Source organism: Dama dama, chromosome 21 (genome assembly GCF_033118175.1).
Source record: "Dama dama isolate Ldn47 chromosome 21, ASM3311817v1, whole genome shotgun sequence".
NCBI classification, from domain to species: Eukaryota; Metazoa; Chordata; class Mammalia; order Artiodactyla; family Cervidae; genus Dama; species Dama dama.
The window spans coordinates 24560523-24587444 of NC_083701.1; the positions used below are offsets into that span (position 1 = coordinate 24560523).

General features: G+C 44.3%; 1 protein-coding gene across 5 annotated transcripts in view; it reads left to right on the forward strand.

The window, feature by feature from the left end:
• The window catches only part of FAM110B (family with sequence similarity 110 member B), a 138975-nt gene that overhangs the window by 63369 nt on the left and 48684 nt on the right, over window positions 1-26922 (forward strand). For all 5 annotated transcript variants that reach the window (XM_061123346.1, XM_061123345.1, XM_061123348.1 and 2 more), the window contains one exon: window positions 14910-14998. The gene's annotated coding sequence lies outside the window, so the exon portion shown is untranslated. The remainder of the gene's footprint in view (window positions 1-14909; window positions 14999-26922) is intronic.

The window sequence follows — 26922 nt, forward strand, 5'->3', positions numbered from 1 at the left end:
CATGTGCGCTTCCACGTAAGAGGAATTTAAACTCTCCTCTTCATTAGGAGACCTGCCTGCAGTAGAATTAAAATAGCTTCACCCTGAATGGTAACACTGACTTGGCAAAGATCAGAAGCAGTCATTCAAGAGGAATGTAATCAGAATACTTGAAATTTAAATTAGCTTGTAATCTGACTTTGAAAATAAAGTGAAAGAGAAGCCCAAGAAAGTTTCCTTTAAGGGGAATTAATGTCCTTCAAATCTTTTCCAGTTTCAAAGCTAATAACTTACACATGATAAAGGTAATATGCAGTGAAGCTTATCTTTTCCAGGTGCTTGTTCTACCTGATACACTAATGCTGGGCTTAGGAAAGGTGCCTTACATAGAGAGAACCCACATCTGAAGAAATAACTTTCAAGCATCACCAGAAATTTACAGATTCTTCAGTTCCATTTGGAGGGACAACATTTTCCTTTATTGTGTCCATAAAGCCCACTGTTAACCCAAGCAAGGACCTTAAATAAGTGACACAGATTTTTTATTTTACTTAGAAGCTATTCAGATGGTCATATTTTCAAAGGATTCTTTCTCTTCAAATAAGTTCTTCCTCATTCTTGAAGAACATAGTATTTTTTCTGCTCAAATCACTGGGTGGTAAACTTTCCAGGAAAATGCATGCATGCTCAGTTGCTTCAGTCATGTCCAACTGTTCGTGACCCCATGGACCGTAGCCCGCAAGTCCTCTCTGTCCGTGAGATTCTTCAGGAAAGAGTACTGGAGTTGCCATTTCCTCCTCCAGGGCATCTTCCCGACCCAGAGATTGAACCCGCATCTCCTGCGTCTCCTGCATTGCAGGTGGATTCTTTACCACTGAGCCACTGGGGAAGCCTTTCCAGGAGAATAGCACTTGTTAAATGAAAAAAGTTTCCCTGATTATTATCCCTGCCTTGAACAGGATTACATAATGAAGAGTTGATTCTTTGCTGTAAAAGGAAATTTAGAAAAGGATCCCTACGTATGAAAATAGAAATAAGAGGAATCTGGGGAATCTCGATTCAGAAAGCCAGTCACCATTTATGAAGAACTTCACAGTTAAAAAGAAACTTGGGGGATTATTATTTTCAGTAAGGAAAAAAAAGTCTTGACTTTTGACATTACAGGTAATTACACACTTAACGGTATAGGTAGAACAGAGCTCAGTTTGCTTCAAGGCAAATTTCTGTTAAGTAAATCCCATTTGCACTTTAATTTCTATTGTAGAACTTTAAAAATTGGTCCCCAGATATAATAAAATTGCCTTTAAAATCTACACATATAAATGGAAATATCTTTCTAACAAAACCTTGGAACCATTGTCTGTTAATGATACTGAGCTGTGATTTGCAAGACTTTTTAAACTGTGAGGGTAAAAATAGTCAGTTTAGGCACATACTGAAAGGTGACCTCTTTGCTTTGAAAGTGAAAGTAGTAGTCACTCACTCAGTCATGTCCAACTCTGCGACCCCAAGGACTGGGGCCTGCCAGGCTCCTCTGTCCATGGAATTCTCCAGGCAAGAATACCAGAGTGGGTTGCCATGCCCTTCTCCAGGGGATCGTCCCGACCCAGGGATCCGGCCCAGGTCTCCTGCATTGCAGGCAGATTCTTGACCCTTTGAGCTATCTGGGAGGCCCCTGCTTTGCTCTCCCTTATTTTAAACTTATTTCTCACTGAAGGAGTAGCAACGCATGCTTCCAAAACCTACCAGAGTTCCAGTCAATCTTCAGTGATGCTAATGTTTCTGCCTTTATATCCAAAGAAATTCTTTTCTTTTTTCTCCATCACTGAGACTTCCTGGCTTCTTTCCAGGCATTTGAACCTGGACATATCTTTTAAGTGCATAAGGGCGCCTTTAGGTAAAAGGAGAGAATTATCCAGATGACTTAGGAAAGGAATATCTGAGTCGTCGTGAGCAGTGAGTCCCTGTTCCAGCGTCAGCTGAGGCTCTAATGCCTAATAAGCATCAACAGATTGACAGTCCAGGCTGAACCTTTGGTTCCCACTCTACTGGTTTGACTTCTGGGTCGGAATAATTAGCACATCAGAATCCTGTTCGCTGAAGCTGCTACTTGCTAGCTGGTTAGCAAAGCTGAGCTGTATCCTGTAAACTGCCCAGAGAACAGAGTCACTGACCCCGGGGAGGCAGCAGGCACCTCGGAGCCTGAGATGTTAGAGGGGCCACTCCTTAAAAACTTGTTTCCTGTCATTTTTTCTTTTTCTTGGGTAAGAGGTGGGAAAAATATCAAGTTTTAATTGAAAATTTATGTTCAAAGACTTCCCTCGTGGTCCTGTGTTCGAGACTCTGTGCTTTCATTTCAGGAGGCCTGGGTTCGCTCCATGGTCGGGGAACTAAGATCCCACATGCTGCGTGGTGCAGCCAAAAAAATTAAAATGATATTTAAATTTAATAAAATTGCAAAAATAACAAATTATGTTCAACGTTAGTAAGAACACAGTAGAAGCATTTTAAAGTTCAGGCAAGTTGACCATGCAGAGATAAAAATAACTCTCACTCTCACATTTGCCCCTAGACTTTTTCTCCATATATAGTCACAGAAATTTGTGCATATATACACAGAAATAATTTTAACAAAAGTAGGATAATATACATCAATTCAACTGTCACTTAATATTCAGCTATATTTCCACTTAATAAATATTCCTCTAGAGTATAACTATGAAATAGCTGCATTCTATTCCATTCATTTTATTTATACACCATCATTTACATAATGGCTCTTGTTGAAAGATATTTTCTTTTCGCTCTGTAATAGAGGATACTGTGATAAATTCCTTACTTGTATTTTATTTGCACATATCCGGAATGGTTTGTAATTTAGCACTTGATCCCAACTATTTCCTTAGGATGAGTTTCTCAAAGTGAGTGGCCAGGGGTAAATGTATACACATTTGTAAAATTTTCAAGAAGTTTTTTCAGATTATCCCAGAAAAAAGGTCAGGCCTGTATAAGGTTCAGAATTTCTAGATGTTATTAACAAACTCTTAACAGTATAGCATTTCCCATCTGTGTTGTACTCAAGGCATATGGTTATTTATTTTTATTATCTAGTCCTTTTTCTTAAGAGGGTCAGCTTTTCTAATTACATTAATACCACTTGGCCTGGGTGTTTTAATTTTGCCATCAGCCAAGTGGAGAGAATTTAAATAATGTTTGCAAAATGCTGAGCACTCCCTACATGCTTTCTGTGTATATTAACTCATTTTATTACACAGCATCTTCACACTTATGGTACAGATGAGAAAATTCAAGCCTGAGGAACTTAAGTAACTTATCTAAGGTTGCCAGCTGGAAGGTGGCTGTTGTTGTTTAGTCGATAAGTTGTGTCTTACTCTCTTCACCTCATGTACTGTGGCTCTCCAGGCTCCTCTGTCCGTGGGGTTTTCCAGGTAAGAATATTGGAGTGAGTTGCCATTTCCTTCTCCAGGGAATCTTCCCAACCCAGGGACTGAATCCATGTCTCCTGTGTTGGCAGATAGGTTCTTTAGCACTGAGCCACCTGGGAAGCCTGGAAGATAAAAATAATGAGATAGAAGATGAGAAGCACATGATGGTATTATTCTAGCAATGCAATTCTCCCAAGGAGTATCCTTCAGGATGTAACATCTGAGGTTCTGCTGTGGCCCTTCTCAAGACAGCTACTCTTTGACCTCTGTTGTTATTGTTGTTCAGTCGCTCAGTCATATCCAACTCTTTGCAACTCCATGCACTGCAGCATGCCAGGCTTCCTGTCCTTCATTATCTCCCAGAGTTTACGCAAATTCATTCTTTGGTCTCTACTGACTTTAAAAGTTTCATAAAGACCCCAGATGAATTTCATACCAAATTATGTTCTGTAGTTACACATTTGTTTGGATAAAAGTCTAATCTTTCAAAGTTAGTCATGTTAAAATATAATTATGAACGTTCATGCCATGCATACTTGAAGTTCTTCTATGAAGCTGTTGCTAAAAATAGTAACATGCCTTACTCATGCAAGATTATATGTCTTGATTTTGGACAATACACATAGAATTGAATTCCAGAACTGGTACTGATACTTTATAGAACGGTTTACAACTGTAGAAAACTGCTTTTGATTGAAATGTGTAGGCATTCCACTTCAAGAGACAGAGCTGATATTTAGGACATTAATCCACTTATTGTAATTGAAGGTTTTGTAGGAATTATCCCATGGTCAGTAGAGGGAGTCTAATCCTGGGTCCTTTTGGGAGCATGGAGATTACCAATGAGGAAAACACATTCGAATCCTAAAAATGCCTGGTGGAGTTCAGGAAACTTGGTATGATCTGAGAATGGAAGGGGAGCTATTAAGCTCAGGACAACTTCTGCCACCTAATTCATAGCTCTTATTAGATAATAATGTCTAGGTATTTTTATCATATCTAATTATTGTTTGCTGTTATGTAGTCACTAAGTTATGTCCGACTCTTCTGCGACCCTATGGACTATAGCCCTCCAGGATCCTCTATCCATGGGATTCTCCAGGCAAGGATACTGGAGTGGGTTGCCATTTCCTTCCCTTCTCAGTATTAGATTATAATAATTATTATATATCAGATTTTAATAATATATAATTATATATCCATGGATTATAATAATTCCTTTTGTGTGTGTGTAGGAACAACCATGTTGGTGCTGTTTCAGTTTCTAAGGCATGTCCTACTCTTTGTGACCCAGGATTGTGGCACGCCAGGCCTCCCTGTCCTTCACTATCTCCCAGTATTTGCTCAAACTCATGTCCATTGAGTCAGTGATGCCGTCCAACCATCTCATCCTCTGTCGTCCCCTTTTCCTCTTGCCCTCAGTCTTTCCCAGCATCGGGGTCTTTTCCAGTGGGTTGACTCTTCACATCAAGTGACCAAAGTATTGGAGGTTCAGCTTCAAGCATCAGTCCTTCCAGTGAATATTCAGGGTTGATTTTCTTTAGGATGGACTGGTTTGATCCCCTTGCTGTCCACAGGACTCTCAAGAGTCTTCTCCAGCATCACTGTTTGAAAGCATTAGTTCTTTGGTGGTTGGCCTTCTTGATGGTCCAACTCTCACATCCATACATGACTACTGGAGAAACCATAGCTTTGACATGGTTTTAGTGAAAAGAGGAGCAAAATGGAATCCCCAGGCTGTCAGCACTTGGGCCTTCCACACCCCGGCCCCAGGTGCTAGAGGCCAGAAGGAGGGAATGAGACACAGCAGATGTGAATTATGTGTGTGTAAGTCTATTTGGGCTTCCCTGGTGACTCAGGTGGTAAAGAATCTGCCTGCAATGTGGGAGACCTGGGTTCGATGCCTGGGTTGGGAAGTTCCCCTGGAGAAGGGGATGGCAACCCACTCCAGTATTCTTTCCGGGGAATCCCGTGGACTGAGGAGACAGCCTGGCTACAGTCCACAGGATTGCAAACAATTGGACACAACTAAGTGACCAACAAATCTTTTTGAGGATTAGTCCGACACTTAAGGGCTTCCCTGGTGGTGCTAGTGGTCAAGAACCGGCTGGCAGTGTTGGAGACACAAGGGACACAGGTTCGATCTCTGCGTTGAGAAGGTCCCTTGGAGGAGGACATGGCAACCCACTCCAGTATTCTTGCCTGGAGAATTCCATGGACAGAGGAGTCTGGCGGGCTACAGTCCATGGGATCACAAAGCATCGGACACGACTGAAGCACACACAAATACATGTGGGCCTCCACCTAAAAGCTTTTTTATTCTTCTTCCACCATGTGATCCCTTTCTCTGAGGCCTGAGAAGCAGGCACACTCTCAGTAAAACAGGCATCCCTGGGCTGATCCAGTGAAAAACTGACCTGTGATAAAGCCATTTCAAAGTCCAGAGTACTGCCCTGTGTGGTCCACTGGGCGGGCTGGAATGACAAACGGCCGGAGAGCTTGGGACCATGTAAGTCTGTACTAAAGGGATATGGCAGGCAGGTGGCCCAAGGAAATGGGGAGGGGGTCCCTGGGAGACTACCCACCATCTTGGCACTGTGGTCAGGCATCGCTGACTCATGCTGTCCACCACGCCAGGCTGGTGGGTCCTAGGAAGTCCCTCCCCAAGCAGCTATGAGCTGGGCTGGATCATCAGCGTCGAGATGATACAGTGTGTTTCAGGTCGTTGGATGGGGGGGTACCCAGGGCTTCTGCACCTTAATGTGCTGACAGCTACTGCCCAGGCAAAGCAAGCCTCGTGTCAGTATCTCCAGAGCTGGCCTCCTTGCAGGCTCCTGAATCCTTATGTCTCCTTGCTCTCTGCTGTTTCATCTCATTTCACCAGTCCTAGGAAATGAGGATCATTGGAAGAGAATGATCTCGGTTCCCCCAGAAGAGTGACAATAAGAATGATCAGCAGGGCTTCCCTGGTGGTCCAGTGGTTAAGAATCTGCCTGCCACTGCAGGGGACCCAGGTTTGATCTGTGGTCTGGGAAGATCCCACATGCCACAGAGCAACATGCACCATGCCCCACAACTACTAAAGCCCAAGTGCCCTAGTGCCTGTGCTCCACAACAAGAGAAGCCACCGCAGTGAGGAGCCTATGCACCACGACTAGAGAGTAGACCCTGCTCGCCGCATCTAGAGAAAAGCCCTCAAGCAGCAACGAAGACCCAGCACAGCCAAAACTTAAAGAAAGAATGATCAGCAATTAATTGTTACCCAGTTTCGAACTAATATATGGGCTCTCAGTGTTGAAAGATGAGACCTAAGAAGGGATTATTGCTTCTTTCTCTTACAAAGTATGTTTAATGTCTTACACCAAACAGGCATGAGACAAATTAATCAAACAGCTTTTTAAAAGTGCCCCTTTTTGAGCCAGCAGTCTGTTCCATGAAGAGGAAGGCAGAGCTGTTGGCATTCCCAGATGAGTGCCTGCGAGTGGTACCAGGCTGGATGCTGGCAGCCTCCAGGGATCTGTGCCTTAGGCCAAATCACTGAAGCCAATTCCTCTTGGAGTTTTAGCTCCCAATAATGGTGATGGCGCTTTGATAATCCATGCCGGCGCTGCTGCAAGGTAGCACCTGGGACAGTCATTTAAAGAAATGTGTGTCTATCATATTTTCTCACGGTTGGTGTCTATGCCTACATTTCTATAGTTTTTCACTCTTTGATATATAGACCAGGAATCTCTGTGCTTTGCTCTGACATTTATGGGCCATGCTATTCCTTCCCTTGGATTATTTCTCATACAGTTTGTGATACCCAAAGAGGGAAGGATGAAGGATGCCCCATAGTAATTTTTTCCCCCACAGCTACTAATTAATCTCTGGGAGGATTTGGCTCCTCACAGCAAATCATAATGCCAGGCGGCACTAGTGGTAAAGAACCCGCCTAACAATGCAGAAGACGTTAAGAGAAGCAGGTTGGATCACTGGATCAGGAAGATCCCCTGGAGAAGGAAATGGCAACTCACTCCAGTATTCTTACCTGGGAAATCCCATGGACAGAGGAGACTGGTGGGCTACAGTCCATGGGGTCACAAATGAGTCAGACATGACTGAGCACGCACATGGTACTACTACACCTAAAAAACATTATGCATGTGCTTAAGGAAGGTTGAGCATGTCAGTTTTTTTGTACAGGTTTTCAAAGAAAAATCAAAACACAGCAAAGTTGCAGAAATCAGAAGTTTGCATGTTATCATTGGATTGGAACTTGGATTGGTAGAACATATACCGATTTGGGGGAATTGCGGAAAAGAAGTTTTAAGAGATTTGATTAATATGATTGAAGGACTATTGATTTTGAGGAACGTGTTGGAAGAAAAAACTGACTTGAAGAGAAAACAAATAAATAAATGGATACAAGGATAAAAGTTGCATTTGACTAGCTGACCTCTCTGCTGTGAGCTCTTTTCACATAAATGTGTCATTTTAATCAGTCTCCTCATTACAGACCTTCTCAATTTATACTCCATTGAAAACACTTTTTCAGATGTATGTGGTTAGTCATTCAGTCATATCCAACTTTGTGACTCCATGGACTGTAGCCCACGAGCCTCCTCTGTCCATAGGATTCTCCAAGCAAGAATACTGGAGTGGGTTGCCATTCCCTTCTCCTGGGGATCTTCCTCATCCAGGGATTGAACCCAGGTCTTCTGCATTGCAGGCAGATTCCTTACCGTCTGAGCCACCAGGGAAGCCCTTTTCGGATTTATAATAGCATTTAATTTGTATTACAAATCATTCACAAAATACAATTATAAACCCTCATTTCCCGACAATTCCTTTTGAGATTGGTTCATATAGAGTCAGCTGAAGTTAGTGAATAGTACATATCCAAAAAGAAGTAGGAGATTGGTTCATATAGAATCAGCTGAAGTTAGTGAATAGTTCATATCCAAAAAGAAGTAGGGGACATAATGTTTGTTAGTACAGTGATTACCAGTAATGGTTCTGTCTGCTATCAAGTCTGCTCTTGGCTTGTCACCATTGATTACTTCTTTTTTTATTTTTAATTGAAAGATAATTGTTTACAATATTGCTTTGGTTTCTGCCATACATCAACATGAATCATACATAGGCATACACATGTCCCCTCTCTTGAACCTCCGTCCCGCCTCCTACCCTTTCCCACCCCTCTAGATTGTTACAGAGCCTTGGTTTGAGTTCCCTGAGTCATATAGCAAGTTCCCACTGGCTATCTATTTCCCATATGGTAGTGCGTATGCTTCCATGCTACTCTCTCCATTCGTCCCACCTCTCCTTCCTCCCCCCACCCATGTCTGTAAGTCTGTTCTCTGTCTGCGTCTCCAATACTGCCCTGCAAATTGTTTCATCTGTACCATCTTTCTAGATTCTGTTCCCATTGATTATTTCTAAATGGTGTTTCTGACAAAGCTGTGCCCTGGAGAAGTTTAGATACTTCTTTTTAGAGTCGTCTGGTACCAGGAAAGGAGGGAGACACCGTGGTGTTGTGAAAAGATAGCTGCTATGAATAACAGCTTAATTTAGAACTCACTCTGTGCCAGGGTCCACGCTGAGCGCTGAGTGCTCACAGCTCCCGGCAGTGATGCTGCAAGATACTTCCCACTATTGCCTCTGAGACTCAGAGACATCCAGTCACTTGCCCCATGTCACACAGCAGGGAATAGCAGACCCCAATAGCCTGGTTGTTGGAAACCATGCTTTTCTCCTATGCCTCTCGTGAGATTCAGTTTCTGAAGCTATTTTTACCAAGAAATTGTGCTGTGGGCAGATTTCCTTAATTTTTTATTTTACAGTGACTTCTGGTGCCCCTTTTCCATCTCTTGTGCTTCTGGATTATTATTCATCACTGTAGTCAAGGTGATGATTTTTGACACCTTGATTAGTACATTCTCAGGATGGGTGGAAATTTGCATGGTATTTCAAGCTATATTGACAGACTAGTTAGCACTTTAGGACAAATAAGTGGCAAATTGCTTATCAGGGTAAATAAAAACTCCAATTTTATAGCACTACCACTAATATCCTACTACTGAATTTATTATTTATTCCTCTGTGCTGAAATCTGTGTTTATTTTTTGTTTTAATTTATTTCACTGAAGTATGGCTCAGATGGTCAAGAATCTGCCTGCAATGCAGGAGACCAGGGTTCAATTCCGGGGTCAGGAGGATCCCCTGGAGAAGGGAATGGCTATCCACTCCAGCATTCTTGTCTGGAGAATCCCATGGACAGAGGAGCCTAGCGGCTGCAGTCCATGGAGCCACAGAAAGTCATACATGACTGAGCGACTTAACACACTTACAGTTGATTTGTAATGTTGTGTTAATTTCTATTGTATAGCAAAGTGATTCAGTTATACATAAACATACACTTAATTTTTCATATTCTTTGGAATCTGCTAAGTTTTTAAATTAATTTTATTGAAGTATAGTTGATTTACAGGGTCATGTTAATTTTAACTGTACCAAAGTGGTTGTTATACATAAATATACATCTTCTTTTTCATATTCTTTGGAATGTAAGTTTTTTTAAAATTTATTTTGTTGAAGTATAGTTGATTTACAGTGTCATGTTAATTTCTGCTGTACAGCAAAGTGATTCAGTTATACCTATATATATACACATTCTTTTTCATATTCTCTGGAATCTGTTAAGTTGAAGGAAGCTGGTCATACCATACATTGATTTAACCACTCTTTGTTTCTCTAGATTGGAAGAAAAACAAGAATGCACTTTAAAAACCACTTCTGGTTTATAAGGTGACCCATCAATCCTCACAGTGACAGGAAATCAAGATGATTTTGTCTACGGGGTTTCATTTATTAAAATTTAATTTGCTCCTGCGCTTGGCTCCGGTCGCTCTGTGCTAGCAAACTAGCTATAATTAGATTAGCAGCCTGCTAAACGCTGGTGACAGCTGAGCCTCAGAGAGCATGTGCCGGATTCCGCCCCGGCCGCTCCTCATTGGCTGCCAGCCGCGCTGCTCGCCCGTTTGATAGGTTTCCACAGAACTCTTTATGCTGCATTGGAGACACGGATACAGAAATACTCCGCTGCGTCCTGGCCACGGCCGAGGTGCTTAGCTGGTACCGTTACGGGAGGACTCGGGCACCCGGGAGAAGGCGGTCGTCTTTGTTGTGGGAGCAGGGCAGTCACCGGCTGCTGAAAGGGCTCAGGGGAAAGTTTCAGCTCATGGTAATTACTTTGCATCTTTATCTCGCCTGCAAAACACGGCCATGCATGAAATGAAGCGTGCTCATCATGTCATCTGCTTAATTTGATCTTGCTTTTGTTAATATCACGCATCCCTCCAGCGTTCCATCTCAAATATGCTCTCCCGGAGAAGGCTGAACTGGTAAACAACCAGCTTCTTCGTGCAGGAATCTTGTTTTTACCTGGATGCTAGAGTGCAAGTGCTGGGGGAGCAAATCTTATTGGTTTCTCTGCTGTTTGGGGGAGCCCGACGCTGCATCCATTTAGGTGTCTCTGGAGGTGCGTTTTGGTTCCCCGGGCGACTTTGTTTGCACGGGTCCGGACTCTCCTGAATAATGAGCCCTGGAGGAGAGTTCGGAGAATCACACTTTAATTAGGACAGAGCAGTGGCCCTCCTGGTGTCAGCGCAGAAGTAACCTCTATTGTTTCTTCAAAGATGCCTGCAGCCTTCATTTTGGATGGGTTCTCTTTGTTTCCCCTTCTGTAGTTTTCGCGAAGCCTCTTTCTTGTAGAGGATGTTCGCATATCCCATTCTTCCAGAGACACGGCAAGGTGTGTATTCCGCCTGTGCCAGACAGAATTTTTGACTCGGGCTTTGTTTAACAGGGATGTTGTTTTGGGGAGTTGACATCACCGAAGGTGGAGTTCTTGCCACTTTGACTGATGTTTGACAACATTTAAAAATTTCTCTTTGTGGTTGCCTGGATGATTTTGCAAATCAAACAGTAAATAATCTTGAATTCTGTGATAAAGATGTTGCGTTGGGAAGGAGAAGATATTTAAACAGCCAAGGCTGAGCTTAAAGAAACTCAAGCAAATGCAATCCAAGTGCTTGCTTTTCAGCATGTCTAGAGCACAGCTTCTCTGCGGAGCTCTGATTTACAGGGGAAGAGCCCCCTTGCCACTGTTTAGCCCCCAGACTTAAAAATTGATGTCCTCACCGTATCAGACGGTGGAAACCACAGAAACTTGTGTATTGAGTCACCAGTCACACGGCTGGCTGACTGCCACCATGCGTCTGGGATCGGTGAAGAAGCCTGCTGGTATCTTGAAAGCCGTCAGGAATTATCTCCCTACTCCTGAAAAGCCAGACGTTGCCATTTAAGAATCTGGTTAAAATAATTGCTTTGAATTGAAGCTATAATCTGGCTCAAGGGGTTCAGTGTGTTTTTTGGTGGAGGACAACTTCAGGATACTAACAGTGGTTTCCTCCCCACCCATACCTCCCAGCCCCTGCACATTCCCTCCCTAATCCTTTCCTGGGACATACTCTTTCTCCCAAATAACGGTTTGTAAAAAAGAACAAGGAATATTCTGAAAGTTTGTCATTTATGGTGATAGGGTGTTGTCTCTAATAAGTTGGATGCGGTTCCTTGTCATCCGGCATCTCAGTTTTGAGATACTGTGTCTGGTGAGATGGGCCCTGGAGGGGTCCCCCTGCAGCCAGCTCTGACTTCCTCTTCAGATGCCCCGATGATGCAAACCACGCCCCTGGTCACATCGCACCAGGTTGCGTTGAGGGGACTGAGGGCATGGCCTCAGTTCCTGGCCTTACTCTTCCTCACCTGCCCGGAACCCTCCTGCCTCTTCATTTTTGCCTGACCTGCTCCTTGTGCAGATGTGGAAAGTAACCTCCTACCCACAGATGGGCTTGGACCCACACTTGGGGAGGAATTAATTGATGCGATCCCATCCCCGTCTCTCCCCTTTCCTTCTCTGAATCTCATAAAACACTTCCCAAATTACCTTGGCCTTAGAGCATTCTAAGAAGTTACTGTCTTAAAAGTAAATTATTGTTGTCAAACATACTCCGTATGAACCTCCCTGTGAGCATCTTGTTAGGCTTTGCGTCACGGGAAGCCGTGGGAAGTGGTTCTGGCTGATGCTGACTCTCAGGTTTGGCTCCTGAGACTTTCTGTGTCTAGAAGGAACTTGTTAAAGATGTAAACATTAATATAACGGTGTGTGAATATTGTGTAGTGATTTACTATGATATCCCAGCAGACCTTTTAACATACACTAAAGGGGCATTTTTCTATTCTGATAGCACCAAATAAATTGTTATTTATTTTGTTGCAAAGTAACAAAATCTGCCCTTTTATCTTCAGATGAATCACATCTTAAGTTTTTTTAACTACAAGAAGGGGAATCTGTGTATTTCTGAGATAATGAAGTAAAAATTAGTGTCTGAGGCACTTTAACATTTTGTTCTTATAATTCCATAGGTCTTTATTGATGAATAATGACACTTCTGACCTATCAAAAATAGGTCTGTGAGCTTGAACTAGAGTATAAAACATATAATAGTTTAAAAGTAAAACATTATCTAAGTGATGCTTTCTAACTTCTTTTAGAGGTTTATAATCACAGTAGGAAAAATGATAATCAGATTAAAAATGAAAAGTCCTTCCATGTAGAATTTCATGTTCCACAAAGAAACTGAGGTATTCAGGGTCTGAAAGTTCTAGTGGAAAGAAAGGAGGAATGGTCTGTCCAAGCCAGGAAGGGAAGAGCTGCAGAGTTGTACTTGCGGGTGGCTTTCTGGCTGGTCCCCTGGGCATCTGTGGTATCAAAAGCACTGAGGAAGGGACTACCCTGGTGGTCCGAGGGTTGGGACTCTGCCTTGCAATGCACAGGACTTGGATTCAGTCCCTGGTCAGGGAACTCGGATGCCACATGCCACAGAGCCACTAAGACCCGACACAGCTAAATTAGATAAATAAATAGATTTTTAAAAAAAGCACTGAAGGAAGTCTGTCACTGGCAATCGATAAATATTGCAGGGTTGACACTCCATGCCTGGGCTGTGAAAATGTTTTTGGAGACATTAGGCTTTTCTGGGGGCTTCCCAGGTGGCGCTAATGGTAAGGAACCTGCCTGCAGATGCAGGAGACAAAAGAGATGCAGGTTCGATCCCTGGGTTGGAAAGATTCCCCGAAGGAGGGGATGGCAACCCACTCCAGTATTCTTGCCTGTGAAATCCCATGGATAGAGGAGCCTGGTAAGCTGCAGTCCATAGGGTCGCAAAGAGTCGGACAGGACTGAAGCAACTTAGCATGCATGCGTGCACCCAGTATCACTTGTCTTATATGTGGTCTGTAATAAATGTTATAAACAGAAACTGTCACGTCTTTTCTTCCTCCTATTTTTGCTTCTCAGAATGCACACTAGATTGTTGCATGAAGAGTATTTTTATAGATAGATTTATATCATGTGGGATTCAAAAAAATTTATAGTATATCCAGTAATTTAAAAATGCATCATTGGGAGTTCTGTGGTGGTCCAATGGTTAATACTTTGCCTTACAATGGAGAGGGTGCAGGTTCGATCCCTGGTCAGGCAGCTAAGATACCACATGCCTTGGGGCCAAAACACCAAAACATAAAAAACAAAAGCAAGATTGTAACAAACTCAATAAAAACTTTAAAAATAGTCCACATGAAAAAATCTTTTAGAAATAAATAAGAAATAAAAACGCATCTTAAAGAAATCTCAAAATACCTTCCTTACTGTTGTGCTCTTAGTAATTCAGTGATGGCTTTTGAAACTGCCTGCATTGCCGGGAATTATCATCTGCTATTGGTTGCCTGTTGGCTCTTTTATTTGTTTAATTAGCCCTTTTATTTACTTCAGTCATTTATTTTGTACGTGGTCATTAAAGAGAAGTCTGTAAAATCTGGGCTTGGAATTTAACACTTCTGTTTGACCTTACTATGATTAAGGCCTTCTGCTCTCCTTTTACATTTGATGGAATTTAGGCACATTTTCAGGGCTTCCCTGGTGGCTCAGTGGTAAAGAATCCACCAGCCAGTGCAGGAGATGTGTGTCTGATCTCTGGTCTGGGACGATCCCCTGAAGAAGAAAATGGCAACCCACTCTATATTCTTGCCTGGAGAATCCCATGGACAGAGAAGCCTGGCAGGCCGCAGTCCATGGGGCTGCAAAGAGTTGGACACGACTTAGGGACTAAACAACAACAACCACCTTTATAGTTGCTCTCTGTGGTTAAATATGTCCTTGAAAAAGTTGTCAAAGCAAGAACACTGAGCTTGTAAATGAGACGGTTATATAAGGACTAACACAGTTTGGTTTACCTCCCTGTTTGTCATTGTTTTCTTTCAAGTTTATTGACCAAGTTTTAAAAGAATTATCATTTTCTGTTATTGTGTACAGTTAATCGCCTGGTTATTTTTGTCAAGTAGAAAAGCAATAGCTGTCTCTTTTTTTGCCTCTATTTTTAGCTATTTCGTGCAGTGGAGAGTACTTGAAGGGAGCGAGGATTCCCTGCGATTCCTGCCTGCAACTGGGCAAACACTCATTCCCCTCTCAGGTAAGTCAACTTCTTTGTTTTGATCCATTCTGAGCAGAAGATATTGATTCTCTCTGAAACCCATGTCAGTATCGCACTAAGACAGAGAGACAGAGGTTTCAGATACTTGCTATCTGGCAAAAAAAAAAAAAAAGGCATCCCACTACTGAGGTCCTGCAGGACCAAAAATATTGATAACAGTAATGATGACTTCTTTCTCAGGGGTTTCCATGTTGTTGTCGACATGTCTACTGGCAGTTACAGTCTTTTAAGGGCTGTGTCATATTAATAGTTACTAGTAATCTCCCTGATATCTAGAAGTGTATGAATTTGAAGACAGAATGAAATGAATGAACAGTGAGAAGCACTATGTACTTGGGGAATGAGGTGCTGCTTTCTGGCTGGCCTAATGCTGTGGGGCTAGCAGCAAGTGCCCTGGGGTTTGGGACACAGAGACCTCTGCAGGACGGCCTCCCATGGGAGGTCATGTCAAGAGGGCAGAGCCTCGATGCCAGCCAGGGGACAGGCCGGGGTGGGGTGGGGCGGGCAGGTATCGGAGGATGGAATGTTTGTGTCCATCCTGAGAAAGGCAAAAGGAGAAGAGGGCGGCAGAGGATGAGATGGTTGGATGGCATCACTGACTCAATGGACATGAGTTTGAGAAAGCTCCAGGAGACGGTGAAGGACAGGGAAGCCTGGCGTGTTGCAGTCCATGGGGTCGCAAAAGCAGACATGGCTGTGCAACTGAAGACTAACACAGCAACATAAAGGATATTGCTGGGTGCTTTGTCCCACGTCCACTCCACTCCCAGCTTCCTTCCTGATGGTGAACGTGGAAGCTTCCTATAGCCAGCCGCATCTTCTCATGACGGAGCTGAGGAAGTGGGTGAGCAGAGGTCTGTGTCTAAGGGCTTCCTCTGCTTTGACAGAGGAACTGAGATCCCAGTGTCACCAAATGAGGTTGGGAATATTTAGGAAAGAAAGGCAGCTCTCTGGTTAACACAGGTCTGCAGGGACCTGACAAGTGGTGAAAAGCAACCCTTATGAAATCACTAAGATTGAGACTTGGTGTCCATGTCCCCGAGTGACCACGTGCTTTGGTTTCATTGCCAGCCTTCCTCCAGCCTCTCTTCCAGCATTCATATGTAACATACCTTTTTACCTGGACAGCATACCATGCATTTTATAGTTGTTTATCATTGCATCATGCAGAACTTTATTGGGTAGATGGTGTTAGCCTCCAGCAGTCTCAGCATCTAACTCAGGCTGACAGATAAGAATCAGTTCCTGTCTAGTGGAATTCTGCAATGTGTGGAGAGATTCAAGAAAAAGCCAACAACACGTATCAGTGATCTACCCTGAAATCCATCAATGTTATCACCATGTCACCTTATCCCAGATGTGAGAAGCTCTGACATGAAAGCCTTGGGCTCCTTTTGGCTGGAGGAAACTCAGCATCTCCTGTTCCCAGCCCCAGGTCATAGAAAGGCACCTGCTCACAGGTGGGTTTTATGGAGGTTGCCTCCAACAGAGCCTGTCTTCCCAACTCCACTTGTTCTAAGAACCCACCCCTCTTGATTTGCCCTCCTGTTTCAGAGTTTTCTGAAACATGGGACTTTCAAGTGCTAAAAGCAAGACAAGTCCCCAGCAACAAGGGGCGTCTTCATCCCTCTTATGATTCCCTGCACCACCCCTCTCCCCTCCACCCAACAGCTGGCTCCTGACAGTAAGGGAATTGGCTGCCCAGGTGATGCAAGTGGTAGAGAACCTGCCTGCCAGTGCAGGAGACGGAAGAGACGTGGATTTGATCCCTGGGTCGGGAAGATCCCCTGGAGGAGGAAATGGCTGTACCCTCTAGTATTCTTGCCTGGAGAATCCCCTGGAGGGCTGCAGTCCATAGAGCTGCGAAGAGTCAGACAGGACTGAACACAAATGCACAGTAACCAGGAAAGTACTGGGCATGGGAGGTGGAGTAGACACAGGTATAACCTCAGCTCCTCAGCTTACCGGCCCTGCCAGTGGCTTTTACCTCCAGCCTCAGTTACCCACATCCCAAGTAAGAATACAAACACACTCCTAAGGATTTGGGGAAGATCACATGACAGCCATGGGAAGTGTCAGGGCAAGCATAGGCCTAAAAGAGGAGGGCCCCTCTTCTTCCCTCCTAGATATGCTCCCTGGAGGTGCTAGTGAGTTACCTTCACGGACGTCATCGTCTTGAGCTTTGTCAGTATTACTGTTTGGCCAGGTCTTGCATCAGGGAGATGAGAAAGGAGTCAACCCTGTCAGTCATTGACAGTGTCACCAGGCTGTAAGGTCTAGCTCTGGGCCCCTGTGTCTAATTCTCAAATAGTGCCAAGTCATTGTGTGCTAGTTACTTTAAACTGTTTTTGTATCAGTTTTCTCCTAGATCAACTAGAAACAGACAAAAAGTATTCTAGAGATTGCTATGAAAAGCATAGTTTCTGTCTGATTGTCCAGATGTTTTCAGTTGTTTTAGGCTATTTTCACATGTAAAGTTTGTTAAAACTTTGTTCTTTTCTGAGTTTACAAATGCCAAATAAGTTGCCTTATGAAGAATATGTATTATTACTGTCATTAACATTTTTCACCACTCCTTGACATGTTCATTTAAGATTATTATGTTTTTAAAGTACAAGATGGGTCTTTTTTTTTTTTTTTTAAGTGGTCCCTTCTTTAAGGAAACTAAAAAAGAAAGGGCAGGCATAAAATGACCTTCTCATGTTCTTTGGGTCAAACTGTTGAGTGTTTTCAGCCTAGAAGCTCCTGTGTAATATGTATGTGAGTCACCTTTCGGGGGACACACAGCCACCAACCTTTGTGCATTATTCATGTGATTGAATTTCAGGAAGTAAGTTATGATGTTCCCTTTGGTTATAGCTGCTTGTTATCTTAATCAAACTTAAGTAATTGATAGAGTCAGATTTCTCCCCGAAAGTCGCCTGCTTCAAAATCTCTCGGGACGGAGCTTTGTTCCTTTAGAGCATGAGTGCTGGGGACTTGGGATTGCTGGCAGCAGAAACGACCTTGCATGTTGGTTTGTGTGTTAAGTGGCCCTGACCGAGCATACCTGTTAGCTTTCCACATCACTTCTTCTCCATCTCAGTGTCTCGCAAAGCTGGTCATCTGCAGAAAGGAATCTAGTTCTTGTCCATGACTCATCTCCCTTTCCTGCCAACATCTCTGACTTCTGCCTTTTCCCACATCAGCTCTCTGCCAGGCGAGTGACTCCGAGCTCAGGTTCCACCAGGCCTGTCCGGTGGCTCCTCGAAACTGGCAAGGCTGACCTTGAGCAGGTCTCCCGGGGCCAGGGAGAGCTGGCGGCCAACGAGAACCTGACCTGGCTCACTGCCTTTTAGAAAAGAAGAGGGAGATGGGGAGAACCTCTGGAAATAGCAGCTGGGATTTCAGTTGTTTTATTCCTCTCATAAAAATTGTATAGACTTCTAGAAGAATAGAAACAGGGCTATTCCCCTCTCTAAAATAAAACTCCAGGACTTCCCTGGTGTACCAGTGGTTGAGACGTCACCTTCCAATGCAGGGGGTGCAAGTTCCATCCCTGGTCAGGGAGCTAAGATCCCCTATGCCTTGTGGCCAAAAAAAAAAAACATAAAACAGGAGCAATATGGTAACAAATTCAATAATGACTTTAAAAATGGTCCACATAAAAAAAAAATCTTCAAAAAGACTTATATAAATAAATAAAGTTCCCCAGTACACAGATTCTATTTGTGAGGATTTAGCACACATTTATTTATGAAGTTCAAGAAGCCACTATTGATTGCAATTTAAATTATTGTATTACCAATTAAATGATTTGGCATACTTAAAATTTTCTTTTCTTAAATGAAAGACATATTCTGTACATTGCTGTGTGCATAGTTTGTTGTTCATTATTAATGACTGTTACGTTGCAAGTCAGTTAGTTCATTGTCAATGTAGTTGCTTTTCTGCAAAGAGCAGCAACAAAGTTAAGGCTGTTGTCTATGGAAGGCCTGCTCTGGGGCGGGCGTCACAGCCCCCCCTGCAGTCTTCGCATGCCCTGTAGATTAGTCTTTGTGGTGTAGACAAGGGCACAAGAATCAAAGAGGTTAACCTCATACAGAGGGTGACCATGTGACCAGACACACGCTGGGTATAACACCCAGATCCACCCTGACTCTTCTGTCAGACCCCAGACCTGAATTTCATTGCTTACTGATAGAGTCATAAATGGAACGGGAAGACTGGTTGAGGGAAATTGGGCTATGGGGAAAGGGGTGGGAAAGTTTCCAGAGAACACAGCTGTCTGGTGGAATATTATGAGACCCTAGAAACCAGGGGCTTCCCTGGAGGCTCAGTGGTAAAGAATTCGCCTGCAGTGCAGAAGATGCAGGTTTGATCCCTGGATTGAGAAGATCCCCTGGAGTAGGAAATGGCAACCCACTTCAGTATTCTTGCCTAGAAAATTCCATGGACGAAGGAGCCTAGCATGGGCTACATTCCATGGAGTTACGAAAGGGTCGGAGATGACTGAATGACTGAGCATGCATGCTGGAAACCAGGGCAAGTCCTTAATGAATAACAGAAGGGAAGAGGCCAAAAAGTCAAGTGATAAAGAGGCCGTCAGAGCAGGTACATGAGAGAGAGAGGAAGACACCTTCAGAGTGACCAGACCCTCCTGTCTGGTCTGTTTTCCAGCCTGTTGGGTGTCTGCTGCATCAGTGTGATCGAGAAAGCTTTTGTGTGTTTTGAATACTGACATTCAAAACCACATGAACTGCTCAAGACCGTGTGATCCTTGAGCACTGGGGTGTCCTCTCCACACTGGTCTCTCTTCAATAGCCCAGTGCTGTGGTCTCAATGTGTGTGTCCCTCCCCACATTCCTACGCTGAACTCTGGGTGGCTCCTGTGATGGTGTTAGGAGCTGGGGCCTCCGGGCGGTGCTGGAGTCCTGAGGGTGAAGCCCTCCTGAATGGGATTAGTGCCCTCTGCAGAGAACGCTCCAAGAAGAAGCCCCACCACTTCTGCCATGTGAGGACACAGTGGGGAGGCTGCAGCCCAGAAGAGATCCCCACCAGAACACAACCGTGTTGGCCCCATGATCCTGGATGTCCAGCTCCACAGCTATGGGAAATAAACATTTGTTGTTCATAAGCCACCCAGTCTATAGCATTTGATATATATATAATATATACATATTATATATATAGCAGCCAAAACATAACTAAGACACCTAGGATAAAGGTAGTTACTACATAATACAGGGAGCCCAGCCTGGCACCCTGATGGCCTAGAGGTGTGGGGTAGGGGGAGGGGAGGGAAGCTAAACAGGGAGGGGATATATATGTATAATTATGTCTGAATTGCATTGTTGTACAGCAGAAAACAATGCAACACTGTAAAGTAATTTTCCTCCAATTAAAAACTAAATTTTAAAAATGTAGTTAAATATTCATTTCTGTTATTTTGTTAGGTACTGTGTTCATAGATATAACAGAAAACCTGAAAATCCTCCTAATCTGAGTTTCTTCTTTGGGGACTTTCTCCTGTTTGGCAGAGGAGGTGAAATTGTTTCTCACACCTGGTCTTTTTGGGGTGTTTGAAAACAGACTTACTCTTGTAGGTTCATCTGAGCCTGAGATGCTGATCTCTTGTCTTTACCTGAGTCTCATGGGCCTGATGCTCCAAAAGACAGACTTAGAGCTGGGCTCAGCAACATCCTTGGTCAAAGAGAGGCAGCTTTGACCAGGACAGTCAGTGGAAGGACACTCTTCTGGACCAACGGGACTCATGGTTCTTTACCCCATATGCCCACAGAGGCATCAAACCTTGCAGACCCTCCGTGTGCCCCAAGCATTGGTATTGTCATCTCTTTGTCACCAAACAGCTCCATTCCTAACTTTGCCATTTGCTTGTCAGCTTGCCTTAGTCTTTGCTCTCAGACCAGTCCACTTAGTAAGCAGAAAATTCTGAAGCCATTTTCCTCTTGTTACTTCCTGCTCCAAAATCCTGTTTCTTTCTGGTTGTTGTTGTTTAGTCGCTAAGTCATGTCTGACTCTTTTGCCACCCCATGGACCCTAACCTGCTGGCTCCCCTCTCCATGGGATTTTCCAGGCAATGATACAGGAATGGATTGCCATTTCTTCCTCCAGGGGATCTTCCCAACCCAGGGATCAAACCTGAGTCTCCTGCATTGGCAGGTGGATTCTTTGATGCTGAGTCACCAGGGAAGCCCTTCTTTCTGTTTACCTTTCTGGTTACCTCTGACATTACCTATAAATGTCAGAGTGAAAGTGAAAGTCCCTCAGTTATGTCCAATTTTTTGCAACCCGATAGACTGTAGCCGGTCAGGCTCCTCTGTCCATGGAATTCTCCAGGCAAGAATACTGGAGTGGGTAGCCTATTCCTTCTCCAGGGGATCTTCCCAACCCAGAAATCGAACTGGGGTCTCCTGCATTGCAGGCAGATTCTTTACCAGCTGAGCTACCAGGGAAGCTTGGTAGTTTTAAAGCCACCTCTCAACTGGGCTACCCACCTTCATCTAAAGTCAGTGTCCATCTCTCTCCTCCTGTTCCCCACACACCTTGCTCATCAGAGTTTGTAAGCTTTTCCTTGCCTGGAATTCCTTATCAATTCCTGTCTCCCAGAGTCTGGGAGTTCCTTTGAGGCCCATTGTAAAAGTTACTTTTTCCATTAAAAAAAAGAGGTTTTTGAGCAAAATCTAAGAATTTTTGCCAGTCGTTCATTCACATTTCTTCACAAATATATACCAGGTACATTTATCAGTAGTCTTGAAATTATCTTTTGCTTTAAGTATTTATATGATCCTCAAGTTCCATGACAACTTGATATAAAATTTGTCCCTTAATGCAAAGACTTCCCAAGCTCTACGTAAGAAAGTGAAAAAACAAGTAAATCAGAAAGAGAAAAACAAATATCACATACTAACGCATATCTATGGAATCTGTAAAGATGATGCTGATGAAACAATTTGCAGGGCCACAATGGAGACACAGACATTGAGAAGAGACTTGTGGACACGGCGGGCAGGGAAGGAGAGGGTGGATCAAATTGAGAGAGTAGCATGGAAACATAGACATTACCATGTGTAGCATAGACAGCTAGTGGGAAATCACTCTGTGACGACCTGGAGGGGTGAGATGGGGTAGGAGGTGGAAGGGAGATTCAAGAGGGAGGGGACATAGGTTTATCTATGGCTGATTCATGTTGATATATGGCAGAAACCAACACAATATTGTAAAGCAATTATCCTTCAATTAAAAACAAATAAATAACACCGCCCAGGCTCTCATTTGTTTGCTGTTTATCAGCAGCAGTGCCACACAAGCCCGCCCTGGTGTCCGCAGGGCACAGCGGGAGGACGTGGGCTGGGGCTGAAATCCGAGAAGAGACTGCAGGTCGTTCTTGCTGCATTAGTGGAGTTCTGTGTCCTGATGAACTTCCTGGAGAGGGAAGAAGCTATTTATCAACCCAGGAAGCCCTCCACGAAAAGAACAATTTTATGCACCAACACAGAATGGAAAGCAATTGTCAGTTCTTAAATGTCCATAATAGACTGACATCTAAATAGACACGTGGGAACACAATCAGGAGGAAGATTACAGCATCTCCTCCGAGAGGTAAAACAGACCCACAGATAGCAAGAAGCTCAAGTAGAAACTGGATCAAGATCCCACTCACTGCGGGGCCCGGATCAGGGTTCCTCTCCTGTATGGAGGCCCTTCTTATCCCTAAATCTGCATCTCTTCATAACTTATATTCCGTGTACTCATGGTGCCTGGATCTGTGAGTGCAGGCAGGTCCTTTTATCATTCTTTAAGGACGTGTTGTTATTGTTGCTTTGTTGTTAAGTCTCGCCTGACTCTTTGCCACCCCTGTAGGCCACCAGGCTCCTGTGTCCATGGGATTTCCCAGGTGAGAATACTAGAGTGGGTTGCCACTTCTTCCTCCAGGAATCTTCCCAACCCAGGGATCAAACCCATGTCTCTTGCATTGGCAGGCGGATTCTTTTACCACTGAGCCACCGGGGATAACCATCTGAGTATATAAGGGCACTTATTGATCTGGTTTGTGTTACAGGAAGTTGCCTCTACCAGTTTCTCATAGATTATAAGTGGTGTGAGAGCGGGAATTCTGTGTTAAGTCAATGTGTCTTTTTAGAACCCAGCACAGCCCCTAACATGAGGCCTGAGAACAGTTTGTGGGCTTTAGCAGAACTGAGGATGTTCTGCACATGTAGAGGGTGGTTGTGGGTTTCTCGTCTGCTGCTATACAAATGTGCCGTGTCTGCAAATGTAGGCCGTGGCCACGTAGGGGTTAACAGGGCCAGCAGCCCAGGACCTGTGTCTCTTATGTAATGTGCTGCATTCTGCTTTTGTGCAGCTGTTTATTCCTCGCTGCATTCCTTGAGAGCTGCTGGCCTGCACGCGTGGCGTTGGTGGCCGTCAGTTGTGTACCGGGCTCACTTCACTGCGGGACATGCCGCCCATCTAAGGTGGCCTCCAGGAGTGAGTGGAGTCAGGTGCCTCACTGGGGGCTTGGAGAGCAGCTGTTTTATTCTGAACATCCTTCAGTCACTAAGCATTCGAGTAAGAGATACTCAGTATGATTGAGAAAAACTGTGTAAACCCGTGACCTTAAATCTCCCACTAAGAAACAGGAATTGAAGAAGACACTTTATGCCAGATCTGCAGCATTTTAGGGTTTCTCATTGTACTATATTAATGACACTTGACATTAGTGTTTGCAGAGTGTCTTATTAATCTTAAGTACAACTATGTTCCAGAGCACTTTTTGATAATTAGACATTTGCATCCAATCGATCTCTTATTTTTAGTGCTATTGAAACCCACTTTTGAAGTGCTATGTGAAGTGTTCCTAAATTTTAAACTAATAAATAGTGACTTTATTGGCATTTAGCCATGCCTGTGAGGAGGATAGCCATGTTGTCCTGAGGGTATCACAGAGAGTGCAACTTCTGTTTTCTACTTGCGCCTTATTGCTGTGATGCATACAAATGGCCTCCTTCAGGTTCCAGTCTCCTCCCAGGTCAGTAAGGTTATGACCTTACTGAGGACCAGAGAGGGTGATGCTCTCGGGTGCATTTCGGGGCTGGAGCATTTCGCAGTGAAGACACGGGCGTGCTAGAGGACCGAAAGCTGCAGGGTGTAGGGAAGTACGTGATATGGCACAAGTAGGAGACTGTGGAGCTGGGGCTGTGCCTGGCATTTACCCAGCACTTCCCAGGGGCCAGGGGTGGTGCTGAGTCCCCCGTATGCATCACCTCCTGAGGTTCTCACAGCAGGGAGTTGTTGAACCAAGCAGGTGGATTCCAGCCCTGGTTTGGCTGCAGATCCATCCTTCTCTCTCGATTGTGCTCAGTCGTGTCCAACTCTTGGCAACCCCATGGACTGTAGCCCACCAGGCTCCTCTGTCCATTGGATTCTCCAGGCAACAATACTGGAGTGGGTTGCCATTTCCTTTTCCAGGGGATCTTCCCAACACCGTGATCAAACCCACGTCTCCTGTATTGGCAGGGGAATTCTTAACCATTGTGCTGCCTGGGAAGCCCCATCCTTACTGATTTGCCAAAGTATGTCGGATGTGATGGTTCTGCTGTGCTCAATATTTCTCAGCCTTTGGAAGTAAAGGTGTTTTTCCTTCCTAGAAACTATATTCTTTCAGCAGATTAGATTTACTGAAGGCTTCTCTGACCACAGGATCCCCTTCAGGTGGGTTTATCACAGGATGACCCTGAAGAGACAGTGCTGTCCCTCAGCTCTGTCCTCACTGTGGGGCCAGAATTAGTCTCCTGTCCCCCACCAGGGATGCAGGTCATGGGCTTTGTTCCCAGCCCTCTGATTGCAGGCTCCTGATCAGCAGAGGCCATTTGCTTTCTTCATACAGACTTACACATTTTACCAAGCGCTTTCACTTCATCCTCTTGGCGATGGGGGAACTGTTATCCTGGCATTGCAAACGAGGAGGCAGACACCTGAGAGACGGTGACACTTCAGAGTAGCATGTCTCACACAGAAAGAGCCAGGATACAAGCCCTTCTGTCTCCTGCTCCTCCTGGGTCCAGGACCAGACCTCAGACCTCTGCTGGGACCAGCACCTCCTGAGTGCATCATAGAATGAACGACTTCACCTTCGTCAGTGGTTTTCGAACTCTGTTTCTTCAGGTACTGGGGATTTGAAACTCTGCTCCAGCCCAGACCCTCTGCATCTGCCTGTTTTACATATTGATGTCCCAGTGATCTCAGCTTGAGGAAAGCTGCAGCTGAAAACTGCTTCAAAAGACATCTGAGTCCCAAAGTTCTTACTACACCCAAAGCTCTGGTCTCTAGGGGCCAGTGCCAATTTTTTGAAAAATCAATGAAATTGGTATAAACATGAATAAGTTGTCAGTAGGAAAATGTTGGGTTTCCCTGGTGGCTCAGACGGTAAAGAATCTGCCTGCCGGTACAGGGGACATAAGAGATGTGAGTTCGATCCCTGGGTCAGAAAGATCCCCTGGAGGAGGATGTGGTAACCCATTCCAATATTCTTGCTTGGAAAATCCCATGGATAGAGGAACCTGGCAGGTTACAGTCCATGGGGTCGCAAAGGGTGGAACGTGACTGAGCAATTAACACTTTCACTTTCACTTGCTTTATACCTGGTAGAGTATGCTAGGATTACAAATAATTTCATAGTTAATAGTAAGGGATAATCACAACTTTCTGTTTGTCCATTAAAACGTTTCTTTTACTACCTGCATATGTATATTCAGAGAGTCTGTATGAAAGACCAGATTTCCTCACCTCCCCAGAGTCACTCCATAGCTGTCTTCATTATTTTACTGTCTTGCTGTATTCCCAGTCCCTTCAGGGCCCAGATGATGCTTTCAAGTCATATATCTAGTGTAGAACTCCTCTAGTAAAATGAGATTTCCAGACAGAATGTGCCATCCTTCACAGTTCACTTTTGAATTTGATGAAATAGTCCCCTTTCTTTCCATAATGCATTGTGTTATCTTTAGTCTTTAGAAGAGATTTGAGGAGAGGGACTGTATGTGCTTCTTTTTATAGGGCTTCCATGGTGGCTCAGACTGTAAAGAATCTGCCTGCAAGGAGGAGACCTGGGTTTGATCCTTGGGTCAAGAAGTTCCCCTGGAGAAGCAAATGGCAACCCACTCTAGTATTCTTACCTGGAGAGTTCTTCAGACAGAGGGACAGTCCATGGAGTTGCAAAGAGTCAGACATGACTGAGCCACTAACATGTTCATTTTTATGAATATGAACAGTTAGTTTAATAAGCCAATTTCTGTTTCTCCCATTTCTCAGATTTTAGAAAGGTTTACGTGTGATTCTCTATCGATTGCATGCCCTGGAATTTGTGTGGAAGTTTCAAGAACACTGAAGCCAGTTCTGAGTTAGGCCCTCATCCTTGGCCAGCCCCCTCCTTGTAGTGTGAGGAGGGGCTGCAGGAGGGGAAGTGATATTTTGTCCCCAGAACCATGAAGGACAGATTTTTCGGCCTTCACGCTAGGTCTCGGATCAGAGGGCTCCCACGGTGAAACCCATGCACGTCCACTCGCTGCCTTGTAAGTTTGATTGCTTGTAAATCTGCGACATTTTCCCTTGTTAAAACGGTTTTACCTTCTCATGGACATAAATACTGTCTCTGACAGCGGTGGAATCTGGTGCCATGAATATTCCTTTAGCGATGGTGAAAACTCTGTAATAAAGCTCTGAGGTTTTAGAATGACAATGAAATGCTCCAACAAAGGGCAAGGCCAGGCTGAAGTAAAACCTTCACAGACGAGTGGTTTTATTTTACATTAACTCCGTGGTTCCGATGCTGCCATCGGAGGCTGCCTCCCTGCCTTGTCCCCGCGCAGCTGGGGACTTCAGCAGGCAAGGATCATGAAGGATTT